The following is a 22166-nucleotide window of genomic DNA, read 5'->3' as shown; positions in this document are numbered from 1 at the left end:
ATCCATTCAGTCATGACCAACTCTTGGTGATTCTATCGGCCAAGTCTTGCCATAACTTCTGATCTTGCACTTAACTACTATCGAAATATACTTTCATCTAATGATAGTTTCAAATCTCTCTAATTAGAAGAAGGTCAGGTTTGTTTGTTTTTTATCATAGCCTATTGTCCTGCCTTGAGAGCTTTGAAGGATTTCAGAAAAAAGTGATTTGGAATAGGACAATTGTAGCTGGGAATGGAAGGGAGGAAGAAAGATAGTTTGGTAGCAAAGCTACAAAGGTTTAATACTGTGGTTAGGATTTCCATTTCTCTGCCAGAAACTCAAGTTCTCCCCACTGGCTACGCTGACTAATGCATAAGAATCCACAAGGTTTTGATGTATTAAGCTAATGTGCCAGCTAGTGCCTCTTTCCCATTTCATAATGAGGCTTTTCCAGTAGAGATGTATGCAAGACAGCTTTTATTATCCACTTTGCAGTTGGAAGTACAGAGTTCCAGGTTATAGAATGCTGTCTGTAGTAGAGCAGCGCTAGAGTTTGTCTGTCCATCCTTCTGTAAATTAGACTTCTTGCATCCTGGGATCAATTGTGATGTTTCAGTTCCTCTTCATCTGTAAAAGAAAATTAAAGTTTATGTCCAGCTTCCAAGAACCTGCACAAACCCATCTTCCAACCTCTCTTATAAATGTGTGAAATGACGTTATGCTAATAATGTAGCATGGAATTCAAATCTTGAGCTTATAGAGTGTCCTTAGATAGCTAGCCCTTTGAGCCTTAAAATGTATGATATGTTTTCATTTATTTATTTATAACATTTCTAGACTGCCCAACTTGAACAATTCTGAGTGGCTGAACATACACAAAACAATAAAAAGTGACAGTAAAATCCCAACGATAGTGTCATTCAGAAGAACAGCAATCAAACTTTTTCCCGGCCAAGTCAAAATTAGGCAAAAAAACACCACAACTCAAAGCCTCGGGGAAAAGCCATATTTTTAAAAGCTAACAAGGCAGGGGTCACAAATCTCTGGAAGATACTGTTCCAGAGGGCAAGTGCCATAACGGAGAAAGCACCATCTCCAACCCTATGTTTGTTTCCTCATTAGAGATTCTCAAGCTCAGAGAGCACCAAGGACCCTTAATTATCTTTGTACCGATATAACTGTAATGAAGAGAAACTTTCTATTACCTGATTAATGGGTACCACTAGTGCAGAGTTGTCCAACTTGGCAACATTAAGGCTTGTGGACTTCATTTCCCAGAATTCCTCAGCCAGTATGGAAGATGTCCTAAGTGATTAAAAGAAATAGTCAGAGATGATAAAACAGCTCTATCTTGAAATAAATGTAGTACTTATAGAGGTACAGAATACCTAGAGGCTGAGTGAGGTACTGGAGTTTTAAAGTGAGTGAATAGTTGAAACTACTTCAAATTTTATGTCAGGCTTTTGAGGTTTCACTATATAGTAAAAAGATGACTTAGCTAGAACTTTTTTCCACTCATTCTTTGGTTTGGGAGAAACATTAAAAGTAATCAGTTGGTACATTGTACAGATTGATGGGAGGCAGTTTTAAATAATCATCTCTCTCATCAAGGCTTTTTGCTGATGGGGCAGTGTTAGAATGCAGTATTACAAGGTGAACTCTGTCCACAGCCTGGAGTTTGATTCTGACAGGGCTCAAGGTTGACTTAGTCTTCCATCCTTTCAAGATAAGTAAAATGAAGATCCAGATTGTTGGAGGCAATATGCTGACATTGTAAACGGCCCAGAGAGTGCTGCAAAGCACTATGGGATGGTATGTACATACATCTAAGTGCTGTTGCTATTGCTTCTTCTGTTGAGTGTGTAGCCTAGGTCTGAAATAATATCCCTACAATGCGTTCTCGCCAATAAGTACATAAATGTTGACAGCCCTCAATGAAATAAATTTATTTGTATCAGTAAAGAATTTGTAGCTCAAGTTATGTGCATGTATATATATTGATGAGGGGAAGGGAAGGATCATATTTTTTTCAGTTTATTTAAATATGAACTAGCCAGATAAACTTATGTGCCACAAATAATCAAATGATCACTAATAAGCCCTTGGGGAAAGAGTGCTTATTAAAACAAAAACAACTCAAGAGACAACTTGGTTGTTTTCATTATATTAATACAACATGGGATCTACAACAGAATGTTGCATTTCTATCTTGTTGTCAAGAAAACAACATGGATGTGTCATTTCCATTCTCTCTCTCTCTGTAAATATAGCAGGCAAGCAGGCATTGTTTTGCATTACTGCATTAAGCATATGCTTTGTCTTTTTTTAAAAAGTTGGTAAAACTTACAATTAGAAGTCTAAAATGTATAACTCTTTGCCAGTCATAATGTGGACAGAACATGGCAGAATCCTATGCACACAAAATGCTGTGCTCCAAATGCCAAGGAAAAATATTTGCTGTTCTCAGTCTTGCTAATAGCAGAAAAGCAATGATTAAATGGTGTTTGGAACTGCCAATCTGTAGTTTATACATTATTGTACAGAGACAGTCTGTCTTTCGCCAAATTTTAGTCAATCACTTTAGTATACATGAGATTTACAGTTCCATATATACTGACTTCTAAAGAGCAAAGTGCTAAAATCAATTGTGTCATGATGAGTTCCATGTTGTTAATGGGTTTCTTCCAGTGTTCCTCTAAGTTGCTGAATGAATACACAACAACAAGCTGTATTCTCTTCTAAATCTATTACCATATGCCTGTCTTTTTACAGTTCTTTGGGCCATGATGCTCATAGAGTGGATAATTAGCTAAGTGAATTAATTGACATTCATACGTGCAATTAACAAATGGTTACAAGCAACCTGTTCTCTTTGGGAGGACTAAAATTTCTCAGGGACTAGTGTAAAACTACTGTAAAATCATTAAGAGTAAATAATGAGGGTTGATTGCCTTGTATGATTATAGAGGTTGTTTTCTTTCCTCAGCCGTAAAAGAATATATATTGTAAACAAGCCTGCAGAAGTTGGGCTGTGTTTGTGGTTGAAGAAAAACAACACTATAAAATCTTCTGGAAAATGCCATCTCTGGAGAGAAGTGCTGGATATGTATTCCAGATAGAATCTGAGCCAGATGGATGGCATGCCATAAACACTCTGATGAAGTTGCTTCAAGTGCTTCATCTTCAGTGGCAAAGCCAGTGTTTGCTTAACAGGTTTTGGGTTCAGTATTGATTAGACAACAACGAAAAGTGTGTAGCTCTCCCTCTTTCTCTGGGCCGTATAGCCATGCTGAAATTCTAATTGGGTAGGTGCTCTGGTTGTTGATGAACTTTTACATTTGATTCTTAAAATTACATGCTACAGTAAAAGAATAGGTAGCTGTAAAAAAAAAAAATCCTCCCAAGGAGGTAATATTTCTCTTTAGCGTAATACAATCAGGTTAAAATAATCTAACCACTATATTAAGGAAAAGTGGGAGAATCCAGAGTAGTTAATTTTTCAGGAAACGAACATTTATGCTTGCGTTTTGAAGTTTATAACCTATCTACAAGGGGTGAAATGCTCCCGGTTCGGACCGGATTGCCTCATCCGGTAGTGATGGCGGCAAGTGGTTCGGAGAACCAGTAGCAAAAATCCCTGTGCCCCCGCCTCCACCATGCTCAGCTGAGCCGCACGATCATCAGAGGCTTCTTTTTTTTTTTTTTTTACTTTTAAAAGCATTTTTTCTACAACTTCTTCCACCGAAAAAATGCTTTTAAAAGTAAAAAAAAAAAAAGTCTCTGATGATCGCACGGCTCAGCTGGGATCATCAGAGGCTTTTCAAAGCATTTTTTTAACCACCTCTTCCGCTGAAGAGGTTGCAGAAAAAAATGCTTTAAAAGTTTCTCTGATGATCCCAGCTGAGTTGCTTGATCATCAGATAGGCTTTTAAAAAAAATATCTGATGATCAGACAACTCAGCTGGGATCGTCAAAGAGGCTTTTAAAGCATTTTTTTCTGCAACCTCTTCAGAGGAAGAGGTGGTTTAAAAAATGCTTTGAAAAGCCTCTGATGATCCCAGCTGTGTTGCCTGATCGGCAGCGGCTTTTAAAAGCATTTTTTTGCATTTGCAGAAAAAATGCTTTGAAAAGTTTTTTAAAAAAAGTTGGCCACGCCCACCCAGTTACATTACCCCCCACCACCAAGCCATGCCGACAGAACCGGTAGTAACAAATTTTACATTTCACCCCTGCTATCTACTGTATTTTTAATACTTGAAAGAGATGTTTGGAAATTACAGGTAGTCCTCAACTTACAACAGTTCACTTAGTGACCATTTGAAGTTAGAACGGCACTGGAAAAAGTGACTTATGACCATTTTTCACATTTATGACCCTTGCAGCATTCCCATGATCATGTGATTTACATTTGGATGCTTGAAAACTGACTCACCTTTATGGCGGTTGCAGTGTCCCCGGGTCATGTGATCCACTTTTGTGACCTTCTGACAAGCAAAGTCAATGGGGGAACCAGATTCACTTAACAACTGTGTTACTAATTTAACAACTGCAGTGATTAACTTAACATATGTGGCAAGAAAAGTCGTAAAATGGAGCAAAACTCACTGAACATATGTCTCACTTAACAATAAAAAATTTGGGCTCAAGTGTCGTAAATTGAGGACTGTCTATATATGGCAGTAAATGAAGCACTTTTCCTCCTTCATATGCTGTAGCTGTTCTTGGGTGTCAGCACGACCGCTAAGTTGTTTCACTTCACTAGTGTTGTCGGGATGCATAGGCATTGCAGACAACCAGCTACCTCCTTCAAAGCAGCTGTGTGAGTTCTCCAAAGAGCATGGCTGCTTTAATGCTTCAAAGAGGAGGGATGATTGACTTATGCTGCCATATCTTGTGAGGGAAGTCTTGCACGCTTTTCAGAAATCCTTTTAGGTCCCACCGCTAACCTCTTAACCCTTTAAGTTTAATTATTGTATATCTATTTCTTGTATTTTTATATCACCAAAATCCAAGCACTCCTTGAAATTTAAGACCTTTAAAATATAAGACAACACTGATAAAAACAATTAATTTCCACTATTTTTCCATCATCAGCTAGATCAATCAACAGAGGGTCACCTCAGTTTAAAGCCATTTGGAATAACTCCATCTTGGCTGAATTTAAAAATAAACCTGGCTAGCCCCCAGTTTGATTTCAGGAGGGGAGGAGACTATTTCATAAAACATCTTTCTCTTTCTCAACCTATTTCTTATGGAGTGAGAGCAGGTAATATTCAAATCTGGGTTGAATGTACTGGATAATTTTATTAAGAGAACTATAGATTTATTCCTATTCTCTACTTTCTGTTCTTTACCCAGTTATTGATTTCATAATCTCATCTGTCCCTTCATTCCTAATTAATGAATGCCGAGGTATCTTTAGTGTTGAACATTTCTCTCTAACAAGACTCATTCTTCTTAAGGTTTCATTAACCAAATTCTAGTTTTATACAGTTATTTAGAAACTGATATTACATTGGTTATCATTTAATTAAATAATTTTAGGAATATCTTACACAATTATTTTGCTAGCAACTTTACATTTAAGTTCCTTTACAACTTTTTTTGGATAAACACCATCTAGTCCTATGATCTGTTCATTTTAGCCTATCCTTAGTTTCGATTTCGGAGGCTAATTTCTTGATTTTATCATTTCAGCATAAATATATGTTGTATATATTCTTCAGTGTAGGCACAAGCAAAGAATACGCATGCATGGCCATACCCAATTCCCTAATTTCTTTAGTACTCATTTAATTCTCTTATTATCTATATTCTGTTTATTTACATAATACTGTATTATTGATGTTAGTAATGTTAATGATTTATTTCTCAAAATTCTACCTACATCCCTTATTGTTAATCTGAGGAAATCTTAGGAAAACCAGGAGTGGATTCTTGAATGAAGAGTTATCAGTTCTGTTTACGTTTGTTTGAAAATGAAATCTCTGAATTCAGAATTCATTATTGCTTAGTATGTATTTTTTTCTCAAGGCTCTGAATAATGGATCTCAGGGTTCAGATAAAAAAGCAACATGAATTTTCTGAGCCTAAAAACTGCTCATCCCTTATTTAGGGATCTAGAGATTTTGTCTCTTTGTCGTGATCAAAACATGCATTTATGCCGTCCATGTAAAGAGAATTGACAGTGATCATTTGTACAATCTGATTTTATGCTCCATTTCCAGATCGTGTCAAATGGAGCTCACCCATGTATTTATATGTAAATTGTTCCAAAATGTTTCTAGTACCTAGTGGCACTAAATGCCTTCTAGTACATGGAAGATAAAGCATTTCAGGGAAAACTAGCTTGGATATTTTGGCTTTCAAATCCTACTTAGATTTATAAATTTGTCTTATGACTGCTTTGGTGTCAGTAGCAGATTCTATCTCGCCATTGTCTTCATATAAAGATAGCTTGGTAGTAATGGTAGATAATTTATATGAATGTAAATTCATATAAATTTCTTAGAATAAAGAAAACTCACCCATGGCTTTCTTTATACATAGTTTGTTAATAGAAATGGATTCATGTACAATCCCAAGCTATAAAGCAAGATTTTATATACCACCATAGCTAGGTTTCAGTATTAAGCCAATTAGAGCAAATCATCTCAGCCAGCTTTTCAAAGGTTTGAATATTTATGATTATGAATTTCACTTTTAATTTTCCTTTTTTCTTGGATAGAGGAATTTTCTTGGATTGAGGACCCTTCTTTCCCATGATGTCCTCTCAGCTTGTTCGCTCTCCTGCTACCTTCTCCTGCAAAGAAAAGCCCTGTTCCCTATGTTGCAAGAATTTTTCTAATATGCATACACCTATTCTTGGGAAGATAACTGCCACTTGTAACCCACCTTGATTACATTACATCTTGTCAAAAGCTCTTTCCCGCTTTCAAGCTATACTCTGAGATAGCCAATCTAACAGAAAAGGCAATGTGATGTAATTAGCATTTTTTTAAAATCCTATCTCCTGGCCCAAAAGTCACTGAGTAGATTTGTGTAATGCACCTCATAATCCCAGGAAATGAGAAATGGCTCTTCCTTCCCTATGCTTCTGATTGAGGATTAATGGAGGCACCAGGGTGGAGTGTTTTCCTTACTCCATTTTCACTTGGATACCCTTTTCATCTGCTATCCTGACTACTGTCCCAATAGTGTTGCAATCCTGTAGGTCAGGGGTCTCCAAATGGGGTGACTTTATTTATTTATTTATTTATTTATTTATTTATTTATTTATTTATATTTCGTTAGTTTGTCAAACATGTAAGAGATAACAGGAATAAGTATAAACATGGAAATTAATAAGGAAATGGGAACGAATAAATGGGGACAGTAGGACAGGGACGGAAGGCACACTGGTGCACTTATGCATGCCCCTTACAGACCTCTTAGGAATGGGGTGAGGTCAACAGTAGACAGTTTAAGGTTAAAGTTATGGTAACAACAGAGTCAGGTAGTGCATTCCAGGCACTGACCACTCTGTTGCTGAAGTTGTATTTTCTGCAACTGAGTTTAGAGCGGTTTACCTTGAGTTTGTATCAGAGGTGAAATCCAGCAGGTTCTGACAGGTTCTGAAGAACCGGTAGCGGAAATTTTGAGCAGTTCAGAGAACCGGCAAATGTCACCTCTGGCTGGCCCCAGAGTGGAGTGGGAATGGAGATTTTGCAATATCCTTCCCCCTGGAGGGGGAGGGAATGAGGATTTTGTAGTGTCCTTCCCCTGCCACACCCACCAAGCCACACCCACAGAACTGGTAGTAAAAAAATTTGGATTTCACTAGTTTGTATCTATTGTGTGCTCATGTATTATTGCGGTCGAAGCTGAAGTAATCATTGACAGGTAGTACGTTGTAACTTTAAGACTTGTGGATTTTAACTCCCAGAATTCCACAGCCAGCACCTTAAAGTTGCTAAATTTTGAGACCTCTGCTGTAGATGATCCTTTTGTGTGAGCAAGATATCTCATACTGAGAAGGGAAGAGAGTTAAATTTTACCTTTTTATTTCTTCCAACACTACAGAATGTTGGAAAGCAATTGCACAATGGCAGTCAGGAGTCTGTCCATCCTTTCATTTTCTGAAAACAAAAGAACATAGGATGTGAGGGGAAGAAATTGGCAAAAGAAAGAGCCGGCTTGAAAATGGGCTTGATTTGGATGGGACCAGTGGGGAAAAACCCTCTAGAAACAAATCTCCCTATGCATTTCTATGCTTCTGATGGCTGCTGCTGGAAATTAAGTTGGAAAAATAGGTGAGAGACAAAATTAAGCCATAAAGAAAAAGGTTTTATGGAAGTAAAGCTGGAGATAACTTTGGAAATGACTTGGTAAAAAAAAGCAGCAATCAAATTAGGTCATTTATTAATTAGAGGTGATATATTTCTAGAGAATAAAATTCCAGCTTCCAATGATATAAAATCCTTGTTATCCAGAATTGTTAAATCGTGCAATTCACTATCTTCCATTTCAATCTGCTCCAGTTTGCTAAACCATACGGTTGATGTATGGACTTTCAGGTCTCAGAATTGTGGTTCTCAGTTATGGTGGAGAATACTGGAAATTGGACTCCACACACAGAAGTCATCCAGGTTGAAGAAGTTTGCTTTAAACTATAAAAAAGAAAAGAGACCAGTTAGGAAAAAAAGTTCCTAAATGCATTGTAGGACAATAACCTTATTAGGTCAACTGAGATCATACAACAGTATATATTTTTTCTGAGTTTTTCTTAGCTGCATGAAGAACCCAAGTTCCTTAGGTATTGTTATCACAAGTACAACAAAATGAACTGCAATCAGTTCATATTTATCATCTTTGTAAATTTGATTTTTTTTTTACTTAGCTTTTGTTAAGAACAGGAACTAATGTAATTCTTTGCAGATTGTTCTAATCTGGTCAGAATTGTCTTTTGGATCCAGATTCCTGGTTATGTAACCCCCTATTTACATTCACTCTTGAAATTCATGCCAAATATGTGCAGTCAGGCAACACCCAGCAGGAAGTCTCCAGGGTTGAGAGCAAACATCCAAGTATAGAAAAGAAAGAACAGTTCTAAAGAAATGTAGGCATATGGATAATAAACACAAAGCTTTAGAAGCCGAGGCCTTACTCTCCCATGAATCATAACAAAAAGGTATGATTGCTTTATTCAATCCCCTTTTAACCTTTTCTGTAACTGAAATATGCTGTAATAAAAATCCTCAAAAGTACCCAGATTTCAAAGGCAAATGAGCCTGTTGGCTTTAGAATGTTATCCAGGAATTATTGCCTCCAATATCTACATCTGGCTTGAACTAAAGTGTGACTTGGTACAAAAACATCTCTTCTTCATTTCAAGATTGCTCCGGGAGGCCATGTCAATGCAGAGTCCACTGCCAGGGTTGAACATACTTTAAGAAGCATTTGATGTTGCTTCTAATTTCCAAGAAATAATAATAAAAAGTGTTTGTACTTAATGTAGTGATATTCAATTTTTCATGCGTAAGAGTGGCTGAAAGCTCAGATTCTCTTCCATTGGGCTATTGTTTTTAAATTGAAGCCTGTAAATCTTCCATTAAAAAATCCAGACATTGATGCAATTTAGTGACAATGTATTTAAAATAGAAAGCAGAAGTAAAGCACATATTCACAGGATGGCTTGTTCACCAGCAAGACTTATTGTGAAATACTGACTTATCCATAAGGCTAGAAAAAATGTGTGCTTGTTGTATTTCTGTGCAGTTGAAAATGTATCTATAGTCTTGCTGTGCTATTAAAAGACAAGTTTTGATGCACTGGGGATCACTAGTTTGCATTATAATTAGAGTCACGAAATTGAAAATACTATTGCATCACTCAACAGAAACGAGAAGTAACAGTAATACGCAAGGGAATGCAGTGCTGGCATGAGTAATCAAGGAATCCAGTTTGACTTCGTGGCCAATAGTACTTACTCTATTTTGGCTGTTGTAGCACTAAAATAGTATAGCCGCTTGACATCCTTTATCAGCAATAGCAGCGGAAAACTTACAATCTGCTCAGTAGTGCCAGAATTAACAATACGTTGCTGTCCCTGGATGTCTTCATGGTTTGAATCGACCTGCTGTGCAATGTAGAACTAACTCCAATGTTTAAAAAACAATCTTGGTGCAATTTCAAAAAAATACTAAATCTGTGTTTCATAAGAGTCCTGCATTAGACCTGACCAGGACTATGGTCTGGCATTTTGTCAGCAGATGACTCTGAGGAAACCAGATCTCCAGCCTTTTCTGCAATCCAAGCAAAAATGACTGCAGAGGGCAATGCTCAGAGATTTGGGGAATAGCAGGGCCACAACATCTTAATATAGGAGTTGAGTGGATTCCCTGAAAAACGGCCTCAACAACCATATCATCACCGAAACCAGGTTATAACTACAGCCAAAAGTGTTGGGAGAAGAAGGAAAACATTAAAACACAAAGAGCTATGGATACCTTCAAGCGGCTTTAGCCTAGACTGGGCATAACATGAAGGCGTGTCGTGAACACTTGGCAAAAAAAAAAACTAGTTACTGGAACATGTTTGTGCCATGGTTAGGAAAACATGGAGAATAGACTTTAGTTTCTTCAAAGTAGGTATCAGCAGTAAATACTTGCTGAGTTACAGTTCACCTACTGCACTTTAACTTGAGCTCAATTAAAAATAAAAGCTGGTTTAGAATGGTTTGAGGCAAGTCTATTCAGTCATTAAAGTACAATCGTCTTAAAAGTCATGCTAAACTTTTGTTAAAGATCCATGTTGTTATCTTGCTCACAATATGGAAGCATTCCATTGCTTGCTTCCCCGACAATGTCCCAATCTCCTACTTTAACCTAAAATTTTGGCATTTCCGGTGGTCTTCCATCAAGTATTAATCATGTCCAACCTTGCTGAGCTTGTTTGAGATCAGCCAAAGTCAGTTAGATATTGCCAGATTACTTCATAATTGCTTTGCGTTACCTGGCTTGAAAGTAGTTATGGGCACCTCCTCCTGTATTCATCAGCATCACTGAAGTCCATGAAACCAGTTCTTCATATCGTAACCTTTATTTCTTTGTAGACAATGTTGACTTGTCTGCTCTGCTTGCATGATAAACCCAGTTCTCTTCTGCCATCACTGATTTTGCCTTCTCCCCCCCCCCACCTTATTTTTTTTTGCAAGGCCAACTATGCACCCCATTGATCGGTTGACAGCTTTTACCCGCCCCTTCTCCAGCCTGTTGGCTACCCTAGAGAGCCTCTGCCAATCAATGTAGAAAATACGCTATACAATGGCTCCACAAAGTGGAGACAAGTGAATCCTTGTTCATGTAGCTCGGCAGTCATGAACTCACAATCATTCTGCAAGTGCAACAGCTGCGGCCTCTACTCCCTCCTTTGTTGCTCATTTATTGCATGTGCTTGGAGCAAGCCCTGGCTATTTGCAGGGCCTTTTATTCTGCATGCCTTAGTTATCTTACAATTTGGATCAAAAGGACCAAGTGCAAACAAATGAACTTCCCTATGTACAATTATAGATTATTATTTTTCTGTGATTGCAGGTGCCATACTAGTCTATCAGGAACAAGATGCGGGTTAGGTTTTCTCCCCAATCAAAATGAAAAGAAATCTTCCCCTTCACTGCATTTTACTCTAAACCACTTCCGTGGATACCCGGTGGGAAAAAAGGAAGCAGATGGTCTACTTTTTCCAACCATAATCAAATTCTTCTTCCTCTGTACAGGCTTTACAAGATTGATCCCAAGTTTGGGAAATTTACTAAGAGCCAAATCATGGAAAACAACTATGTGGTCATTAAGAGTTGACAATGCCTTGACAGGACATGATTAAGGGCCAAAAAGATAAAAAATGAAACAGCAATTGCAGTATGCCCAGGAGTTCCCAAACCAAGGTTTTTCATTTTATTTTCTATCTATGAGTTTAAAAAGTGCAGTATAAAGACCAGAAATCATGGTTTATTTATTTATTTATTAAATTTATCTGCCACCCATCTCATTGTTGAGCAACTTTAGGCAGACAATTTAATTTACAAAATTAAAATATAACAGAATACTAAAAATATTACAAATTAAAACATTAACAAAAATTAGATTTAAGAAAGGGACTAGTACATAAACAGGGAAGAGGTGGGATCTTCTGCTTACTAACCACTAATGGTCAACATCTCTGAAAATTGCAAAGAAATGTCTCTTTCCTAAGAAGGAAATAAGTTCTAGTAAAAAGGGGTTTTGTCAAATTGCTAGGGAGAAGTTTATAGGAAGTTCCACTTTAAGAGAAAGCTCTAATGAATTTTTTTTTTTTAAACGGGAAGTCGCGTGTGTGTGAGTGTGTATATCGCTCCCCAGAGATCTGAAAAGCAGGTTTGTTGTAGTTCTACTTGGAAGCTGGAAAGCTCTAGAGAAGCCTGTGGAGGGGTGGGGGGTGGGGGGTGGGGGGCAGAGAGAGTGAATTGGAGGCTGAGTACTTCCAAAGTACTGGAAGCAGATGGCTTGTCGTTCCTTCTTGGGTAAAAGCCATTGCTTGGTTTGATCCTTCGCTGGAAGTGCGTCTCTCTTATGTAAGAAAAGCTCTTTGCAATATACAGTATTCAGCTTGCTCTGCTGATGGTGAGCCTGGGGGAAGCTGGGAATGGGGGAGAGCAATAGAAAATGAGGCTATGAAGCCACAGTTCTGCTAGATTTTGATGAATTTACCGTCGTGATTACTATGCTAGAAGAATGTATTACCTAGTGGAGCTAAACAATTCTTTCCTGATAGAGAGGTCCTTTGGACAGGACATAAAACAGATTTATTTGTGGCTTGCAATGCCACTTTTCTTTTTTAGAAGTAGCTTCTGTAAACCTAAAATGCCAACCAACTTGAGTTTGAAAGGGTTTTTTTTTCTTGTTTCTTGGCATGGCCTCAACTTTGATGCAGTCGGAAAACTTGGCAGAACGGAGTACTGCAACAGTTTCCAATTCCTTTGACTGTCCCACAAGAGAAACACACACACACACACACACACACACACACATTTTTCAGGATCCATCCTTATTTGCAACAGATTGATAGATGGTGGATCTGAGACATGATCTGTAGAGTGGATCTTTAAAGCCGTGATTTGCTTCTCATTCCTTGATAATCACCAAAGAATAGTACTTGACATTCAAAGTGCATTGTTTAGGTACTTGCCGTAAGATATGCAGATGTGGAATTGTGAATAATAACAAAACGTATGAATAGCTTCTGTACAAGGAAGATAAATTAATGGATTTCTTGCAAGAAGTGCACTTTCAATGTGGCTGGGAATAGCATGTCCTTCTGATTTAAAGAAGAATTTAATGTTTTGTAACTGCTATGTATGTTCCATTTTCCTTCTCTCATTTGTTGTATATCTGCATACAGGTGGTCCTCATTTAATGACTGTTCAGCAACCATTCAGATTTGTGACAGTGCTAAACAAGTGCTACTTACGATCGATTTTTGTAGTTCTGACTGTTAAGGCAATCGCACGATTATGTGTTGTGATTTGGGCGCTTGGCTCACAATTACAATGTTGCACTGTCCTGTAGTCATGTGATTGCTATTTGTGACCTTCACTGCTGGCTTCTCACAAGCCAAGTCCATGGGGAAGTTGGCAGGAGTTCACAAATGGTGAGCATGTGATATTGTTCTCAATGACAGCACAGGATTTGCTTAATGATGGTTACCAGAAGTGCTAGAACTGCCATTGCTAAGCGACTCAAGTTTGTGATGTTGTATTTTACAACCACATTACTTAGCAACAAGATGCTAAGTCCCAATTGCTGTTGTTAACCAAGGACTACTTATACTGATTCCAATTACAACTTGATATACTACATTGGTAGGATTTTTTTTAAATACAGGGGAGATATGAGACATCCAGGTTAGACTATTAGTTCTATGAGTTGTAGAACTTTTTCACAAAATTGAGATCAAATTCAAAGCATTTGCAAAACTTTTTAAATGGATAAACAAAAATCTCATCCTTGTGTACTGCATTAGCAGCTTTCCAGTACATATAAGACATATTGTGGCATTCTTTTCTGTTCTGGATTTGTGCAGACGGAATATACCTTAGTTTTAAAATGAGTGCTAATTAATATGCAAGAAGATTCCCTCCCCCTCCCCAAATCTTGTAGGTGCTTAAGGGGAGGCTGTGATGCTATTTACACACACCAGAGGGGGACAGACCTCAAGTCTCAGACCAATTTTTTTTTGCTGCCTTCAAAGACTGTGCCACTGTTTTTGGTGGAAAAACACCACAACACTTTCCCATTGATTTTATGAATAAAACACAAAGAATTAAAGCATTAAATAGATTCAATGCATCCAAAAAGTTAAACTCTCCCCAAATATGCATACACACTCCTACAAAACTCCTTCATCTTAATTCTGCACGCTGATTGTGATATTACTGCTTTGACCTGCTGCAGCCAATGGTAATAGAAATATAGAATTTAAAAAATGGGATAGCTTAATTATCCTTCTGTTGGAAGAAATGTCCACCTGGGTTCAGTTCCAAGTGGAGAAAAAAACATTGGATTCATGGAAGTTGCTTGGAAAGAATGTTTATTGGTGAACAGGATCACATGGCTTGAGATCCTGGGCAAAAAGGGAAGAGATGCTGAGAGTGCCTGGGTTTTATTCCCTCTGTTGGGCTTTGAATTTGAGCTTGTGTTCTGATTGGTTGTCAGACTCCCATGGGGCCATGCAGGGGTAACTATGTAGGTTGTCTTTTGAGTCCCAGGCTTGGTTGATTCTTGCTGAGTAATGATGTAATGAAAGGGCTTTGGGCAATTCCTACTATGGCTCTGCCTGAAGGAGGTAGATCTTTGTTAGGTAAAATAGACTGGCCCAGGCCTTAATGGTCCATTGACAAAGATGGGGGAGCTGAGTTTCTGCCTCCCTTTTATGGAAAATATTCTGCCCTTTTAATATTTGCTAAAATATCTCATTTTCCTAGGAGGGGTGGGTGCTAACTTCCTACACTTCCATAGTAACGGTTGAAAAATGAATGACAGCACAAGAAGAGAGCAGCTATTTGGCAAAGTTAGTTTCCGAGCAACTAAGACCTTTCAGTACCTCCTCCTGTAGATATGCAGGAGCTTAAGTAGAGATGTTCCTCAAACGTTAGCCAGACAATGAACTCTAGCCTATATCTTGTCATTGCCCAAACTCTTTAAACACCAATGCAAGGAAACTCCTGTCCCTGCATCATGCTACTCCTCATTTACACAATTGGGACTTTGAACTGTTTTTTAAGCAGAATGACTTTTATGTTTAGTTTCTCAAGAACATTATTGCCGTGTGTTTCCTAGGTTATTAAGGGCGCTGTGTTCTGTGGGGAAGAGGAAGAAAATGGCTGAAGTCAAATGGAGATATGTATTTAAGATGTGCTGATGGGTTTTGGTAGATTTATTGGATATGTTATTGGTAATTACATTTTTATCAGAATAGTTAAACCTTTTGAATGTGCGGTGCTCTTACCTATGAAGCAACAAATGCAGAAAAGTGCAAACGGTTGCGAGTCTGCAACATTTATTTGTACATCATATCCTTTCTGATCATCTAAAATGATATATATGACAGTCTTTCTTTGTCCTCTCTGTGGGATTTCCTCTTGTCATAGGTCAACATTTTATCTCTGTAAATGTAAGTACAAAACTACCAAATCTATAATGTGTGTATCAGTGGGTCCTTAAGGTCTTGTGTTGTGTTGCCTCCTAATATTTCCGCACTCTGCCCTTCTTATGCAGAATTGGGGAGACTCGATCAGTTTGAATGCCATTGTCCCAAAAGCTGATGGATTTTTTTAAAAAAGTAGGTCAGGTTAATACAGATTTACTTGTTACTATGGATATTGCTTAATTATGCACCAATAATCCCCCGTGAGAATATCAGAATTGCTGCTCATTTTTCTGTTTTTAAATATTCCCAGTAAGTATAAATTGGGAATATATTAGAAGCATAGAAGAATCTAGGTTAAGATCCAAGCTAGAAAAGCAAAAGTCTCCCAGGTGGTGGCAAATAGTGTTGCTTGAGCTATTTTAAACCTCCCCATTCTTTTTATTTTTGTTCTGTCAGAAAGGGTGATGGAAATCATAGCACTGGACCAGTCTGAAAAGATGATTCAGATCAATCAGCCTATAATCTGGAGTCATCTGTCCAACAGCCTTCTGCATCCTCTCTCAACTGTCTATTTCCTGTTTGTATTCTTTTGCTTATTCTCACATCTTTTTGCCACTTTGGTTTCTTTTGTTGTCCTTCATTTTTCTTTTCATTTGCAGTTCTGCTAGGATTCCTCTCCAGGATCTTATTTGTCATTGCTCTGATTTCATTAAAGCCCACATTTTTGAAGTCTAAAGATAGGTGTTTGACTAACCACAGTGTCAGTGTAAAATCCAAAACTTCAGTGTTACAAAGTCACTTTTACTCAGTGTGCCTGCTACTTCTACTTCCTCACTTATGTCTTCCCTGTTGATAGTTCCATCCTCTGAAAAATAAATTTGTCGTCAAGACAAACCTGGAATTTCCTGGTAGGATCATGCTTATCTGAGTTTGTGTCCCAATCAATGTGGGGTTAAAGTCTGCCATAACACTGTTTATGTAAGATAGCTTGCTATGTACATTTACTGACCAAAATTCTTGTCCTAGGACTTGACCTACTTAATTTATAGGTTCTTTCCATTTAAAGTGCAAATGCTGGTGAACTGAATTTTTCCTCAGTATCCCCCTTTTTTTTGAGATTGCTGCATTCTTCTTTTCCAAAAGAATGGATGCAACATTCAGTAATCTCAAGCAAAAGAGATTGGAGGTCTAGGACTTTTTCTCCCACCCCTGTGAACAGATCCTGCTGCATCCCACAGTGGCTTGATCCTTTATAGCTATTTGGGGAAGCATTTTAAAACCAGAAGTGTTTAGGGAGCCATATGGGAAGGTTGCTTAATATCCTAAAGTAACATCTGAAGGAGATATAACCTTCAAGATAACTTGGTTGAATACACATTGTTAAAACAGGACAAAATATGTATGGCAATTTGTGAAAGCTTTGATCTCTTATATCAGCCTGTATAACTTTTCTCATCTATTGATTTTGGTGGTTGTGGTGAGAGGAGGAAGTGGAGTCTTTACTCCAGTATAGTTGCCATTTTAATGTTTTATACATAACTCTGACAAGATGTCACTCCAGAACAAGCGACAATGTGGAAAGAAAACGATGATCCCTCGTATCTGTAGAATTAAGATAGCCAAACCAGTCCCTTCTAGTTTTTTTGGGCTACAGTTCTCACAGTCTTTACCATTTGTGATAGTAGCTATGACTGATGGAATTTGTTCTCCAAAACAGATTGCCAGACTCCTCTCTGGAGTAGAGGATCCACATATTTTAGAGAGCGGGAAATGAATTCATGTCTGCCATCTGGAATGTTTTAGATTGCCCATGCTGCTAATGAATTTCCTAAAGAGTCTGCAAATGACTGCCACTTGAGATGGAGAATCTGGATGAATAGAGTTATAAGATATTTTTGTTCATTTCTTGTTTGGCCCAGTATGGTAGCTACCCTTTTCTTCAGAGTAATGATCAAGGTGAAGACACCCTCAAATTCTGACAAGTTCCTGGTGATTATAGGTAGTACTCACTTACCAACTGCAATTCGAACTGGAAACTTTAACATCATGTAATTATAAAGTGTTATAAAGAAAAACATCATGTGACCATGCCCAATTTAGAGGGGAAGGTCTGACTACGGTTGTTGGTGAATTGTTTTGCCAAGTATCAGGGCAGTGATCAGGTGCCCAGGATATTGGTTCTTTTGGATCCAGAGCAGTGGTGAAATCCCATTTTTTTTTACTACCGGCTCTGTGGGCGTGGCTTGGTGGGCGTGGTGTGGCTTGGTGGGCATGGCAGGGAAAGGATACTGCAAAATCTCCATTCCCTCCCCACTCCTGGGGGAAGGATATTGCAAAATCTCCATTCCCACCCCATTCTGGGGCCATCCAGAGTTGGTATTTGCTGGTTCTCTGAACTACTCAAAATTTCCGCTACCGGTTCTCCAGAACCTGCTGGATTTCACCCCTGATCCAGAGACAATAAGCACACTAGTAAATAAAGGCATTTTAAGCTTTATTGTTAACATAAAAAGCATACATACCAAGCAGGACGATACTCTAATCTCTTACAAGCTGTCAGGAGTTTCTTAAAAATGACATCAAAGATACTTGAAAGGTTGCCGGTTTCCACAGTACTCAATGCTAGGTTTTGTGCAGAAGCTCCCACCTTAAAGGCCAATACTAGGCTTTTTATTAAAACCTGGCACTAAGACTTCATGGTCCTGCTTCTGTGGTCATGAGAAAAGACTTGGCATTAACTGGATGGTACATGATTCTGGGATGGAAGCGAAAGACTTTCCCAGGTTTGAAGCAATGGGAAGTTCCCTCCTCTTCTCCATTATGCAGCAAAGAAAAGTTAAAAAAAACAACCCATCAAGCAGGTTAGTTCTAAACTCATTGACTCATTGACTCTAGACTTTTGTTACTGTGAAGGAGAAATCAGAATATGTCACTAAACTCCTCAAAGTACAATGGTGTTTCACATTGCCACTACATGAATCACTGGTGGTGATTAAGTATGACATCACATGACTGCAACTTGTGACTTCCTCTGCCTTCTCCATTGATTTTGCTTATTGAATACCAACTGTAAAGGTAGCAAATGGTGATTATGAAACTGCGGGACACTGTGTCCGTCATAAGTTTGCATCAGTTGTCAAACACCCCAATTGCGATTACATGATCATGGGGATGCTGCAGCTTCAGGGACCAGTCGTAAATCTCCTTTTCCAGCACCATCAAAACTTCAAACGGTTGCATGCATCCATGATGTTTCCTTGGGAGCAGTATGGAAGTAGTTTGCCTCTTCTTGTCATGAGGTTTTTTCAACTTCCAGTCTTGCCTGCAATTCTGGGGAAATTTTGGTAGTCTCCCATCTGTGCAGTGACCTCAGTTTCAGTCTTATGTCATTTAGGGGCCATACTGACTTTCAGGATACTTCATAGCTACCAATACTGTAGTGTAGTCTGTTGTGGGTGAGGAATACTGTTGTGGGTGAGGAATTATTTTGTTAGGCAATATTTGCCATTTTTTTTTTTTCCTATTTCTGCAAGTCTGTTCCTCGAAGCATTTAAATACATTCTTTGTTATTCTTGATGGATATGATTTATTCCTTTGTTCTCCATCTCCCTCATCTGGGCTTCTAACCAATAGGAATAACATAAAGCTTAAATATCAAACTAGATAAAGCAGTTATATATGTCTGACCTGCATCTATTCTGGACTCTGAATTCCAGAACACATGCACTCTGATAATTCTAGAAACAGCAGTCCCAACAGATACCAGGTGACACAGATTTGCTAAACGCATTCAGATATGATGTCACACATCACAATAAATAATAAATTATTTGATTCTGACTTAGTGTGTTGTATGAACCCAGACCCTTGTGGCTTATTCAACAACTACAGTAAAGTCATCGGCAGCTTAGTACAATCTGTAAACTCAAGTTACATCTTATAAAGGATGGTTTCTGTTTATCAGAGAGTATTTGGTATAATCAAATTCATTTAATTTTACATGACCTGCCAACTTTTTTTTTTTTTGCTTTAATTTATATGCCACCCTTCTCCGGAAACTCAGGGCAGCTTACAATGCGTTAAGCAATAGCCTTCATACTTTTGTATATTTATACAAAGTCAGTTTATTGCCCCCACAATCTGGGTCCTCATTTTACCTACCTTTGAAAGGATGGAAGGCTGAGTCAACCTTGAGCCTGGTGGGATTTGAACTTGCAGTAATTGCAAGCAGCAGATGTTAATAACAGTGCATTAGTCCACTGTGCTACCAAGGCTCTTTGGTAGCCTTGGTAGGGTACCTTGGGAGGAAAGTAGAAGTTGACAGAATTTTGCTAAGAAATCTGGAGAACCCCAATAGGAAGTTTGTTTTTAAAGAACTTTAAATTTTTGGCTGCTCATCGGACATGTACATAGTAACAAGATAGATAGCAAGCATGATCACAAAATTCTCCTAAAGTTGACCTCACATTCAACTTTTTTTTAAAAAAATTGTTCCTCATTGTAGGAATTTGGGATTAGATTACCTCTCTAATCACAACAAAAAAACTAATATGTCTGTTTGGAGTAGACTAATGTGCAAATTATTATGCTAAATTTTTAATGGGGAGGGCTAGAACTAGGTCAGTCAAAGGTTGCTAGAATAAGAGCGCTATTGCCTAGGTAATGGGCCTTGTTGCTATGGTGCCCCTAAAGGCTGCATCAGCTTTCAACAGTTTGACAGCTGGCTGAGATTGAAGGTTTTAATGAGGACAGACAGTTAATTAGTTTCAATAATCAATTTCTTGGAAAATATTCTTCAACTTTATACTTCCGGAATATAAATTAATAATGGAGATGTCCTCTCTGCAGTTTCGGTACCCGAAGCAGCATTATTTAAGCAATGTAGTTTCAGACTGTTTATTAGTTTCTTCTGGTTATAAAACCATGGAAGTCATAAGATAGTGTTTTACTGGTCCTTTTAGTTTCTTTTCCAGAATAATGGCTGTTTGTACAGGAAGAGCTCTACCTTTTCATTACTTTTGGAGATAATGTAGATGTATTTTGTTACATTAGCAGCTCAGGTAATGTAATTAGTTCCACGTTGGTGTTTTTAATGGCAGGTTTTATTTTGTCTCATTTACTATTCTGGGCCTTCATATTAATTGTTAATGCATTATAGCACCCACCAAGCCATGTTTTTTCACATTTTAGTACATTGGACCTCATCTGTAAACTTGGATGGCCTACTGCCTCCTCTGAAGAGCAACTGTAGCTATTAAAGAGGATTGTTGACTAATTAAACAAATTCATTTCACTGCCTTATTTTAATTGGCTAAATCAATGCTGTAATATCCCAATACCAGTAATTCTTTTGAGGTTATTTAATTAAGTTAGCAGTACTTTCCATTTTCTAATTAAATCAAACAAAACATAGATTGTTTAAACCTATGGCCTGGGCAAATTTGAGAGATGTGCCGAAATCAGTTTCAGCGATGAAATTGCCACTGGATGCTTTTTTCATTAGGAGCTGTTTGGATCTAAAGCTCATTTAACATTCATCGCAACTAAAATAATTTGTTTTAATGAACTTCTTAGTTCCAGTTTTCATATGTCAGGGATTTTTGTAGGTATTTATCATTGGCCAGGTTCTTACAACATCCCTAACTGCATTTAAAGGGGATTCATGTAATGTGAGAATGACAAGAAAAGATTGATTGATCCAGTCAAATAAGCCTCATGAGCTTGCCTGCTGTTTGCACGGCCCAGTTCTGAATGGCCGTGGCCCGTGGCCTGGGTGTTGGGGACCTCTGCTCTATTAAATTGATTTTTCATGGCTTGTTAGTAAGAATCACTTGGGAGACCAAAGATAGTAAGCTTACATTTATGACATAGCCTAGAGTGTCTAATACTCCTGTCATCTTTAAGATAGGCTGGTATGTTTGCACTAAAGTTTCTTCTCATAGATTTCTACAGGCAATTGGAGGACCTGAAACTATACTGGGCAGGAAAGTTCTCCTGCTTTTTAAATTTCCTATAATGAAAAAAATGTCTCAAGAAATTCTACCAGAGAAGAAACTTTCACAGGGAAAGTGATATTCTTGCAGTTGGTATATGTCTATGTATAATTCTCTAGTCCAGGGGTCTCCAAACATGGCAACTTTAAGACTTGCGGTTTGTGCTGGCTGGGGAATTCTGGGAGTTGAAGTCCATAAGTCTTAAAGTCACCAAGTTTGGATTCCCCTGGTCTAGTTTTTCACCATACAATCTTCTCTTTGGTGATCTGCAGCTTTTCTGGTAAAACCCACTAGAAGGGACCTGGTATATCTGTTGGGCTTTTCAGTAGTAGGGTTACTGTCACTCTTGAGCAGACTCCTGCTTTTGAGGAACTGCTGAAGATTTTCTCCTTTTCCTGGGAAATTGATAGAACTCACTCACCCAATTTCCACTCTAAATCTGGTTGTGAATTTAGAAAGGCCATTTGAGTTCAGTGTTAATCACTTTTCTTTGCAAACATCTAGATCTAATGAATCAAGGAAGATTAG

At 38.1% G+C, this 22166-nt stretch overlaps 1 protein-coding gene across 1 annotated transcript in view; it reads left to right on the top strand.

The window, feature by feature from the left end:
* The first annotated feature begins 12467 nt into the window (after positions 1 to 12467).
* Positions 12468 to 22166, top strand: part of ACOT11 (acyl-CoA thioesterase 11) — a 71618-nt gene continuing 61919 nt past the window's right edge. The window contains exon 1 of the mRNA XM_070939523.1: positions 12468 to 12571. The gene's annotated coding sequence lies outside the window, so the exon portion shown is untranslated. The remainder of the gene's footprint in view (positions 12572 to 22166) is intronic.

Source organism: Pituophis catenifer, unplaced genomic scaffold (genome assembly GCF_029215685.1).
Source record: "Pituophis catenifer annectens isolate HBS135680 unplaced genomic scaffold, rPitCat1.0.hap2 SCAF_3, whole genome shotgun sequence".
NCBI classification, from domain to species: Eukaryota; Metazoa; Chordata; class Lepidosauria; order Squamata; family Colubridae; genus Pituophis; species Pituophis catenifer.
The sequence above is the reverse complement of the archived record's forward strand: the minus strand, read 5'-3'. Positions and strand labels throughout refer to the sequence as shown.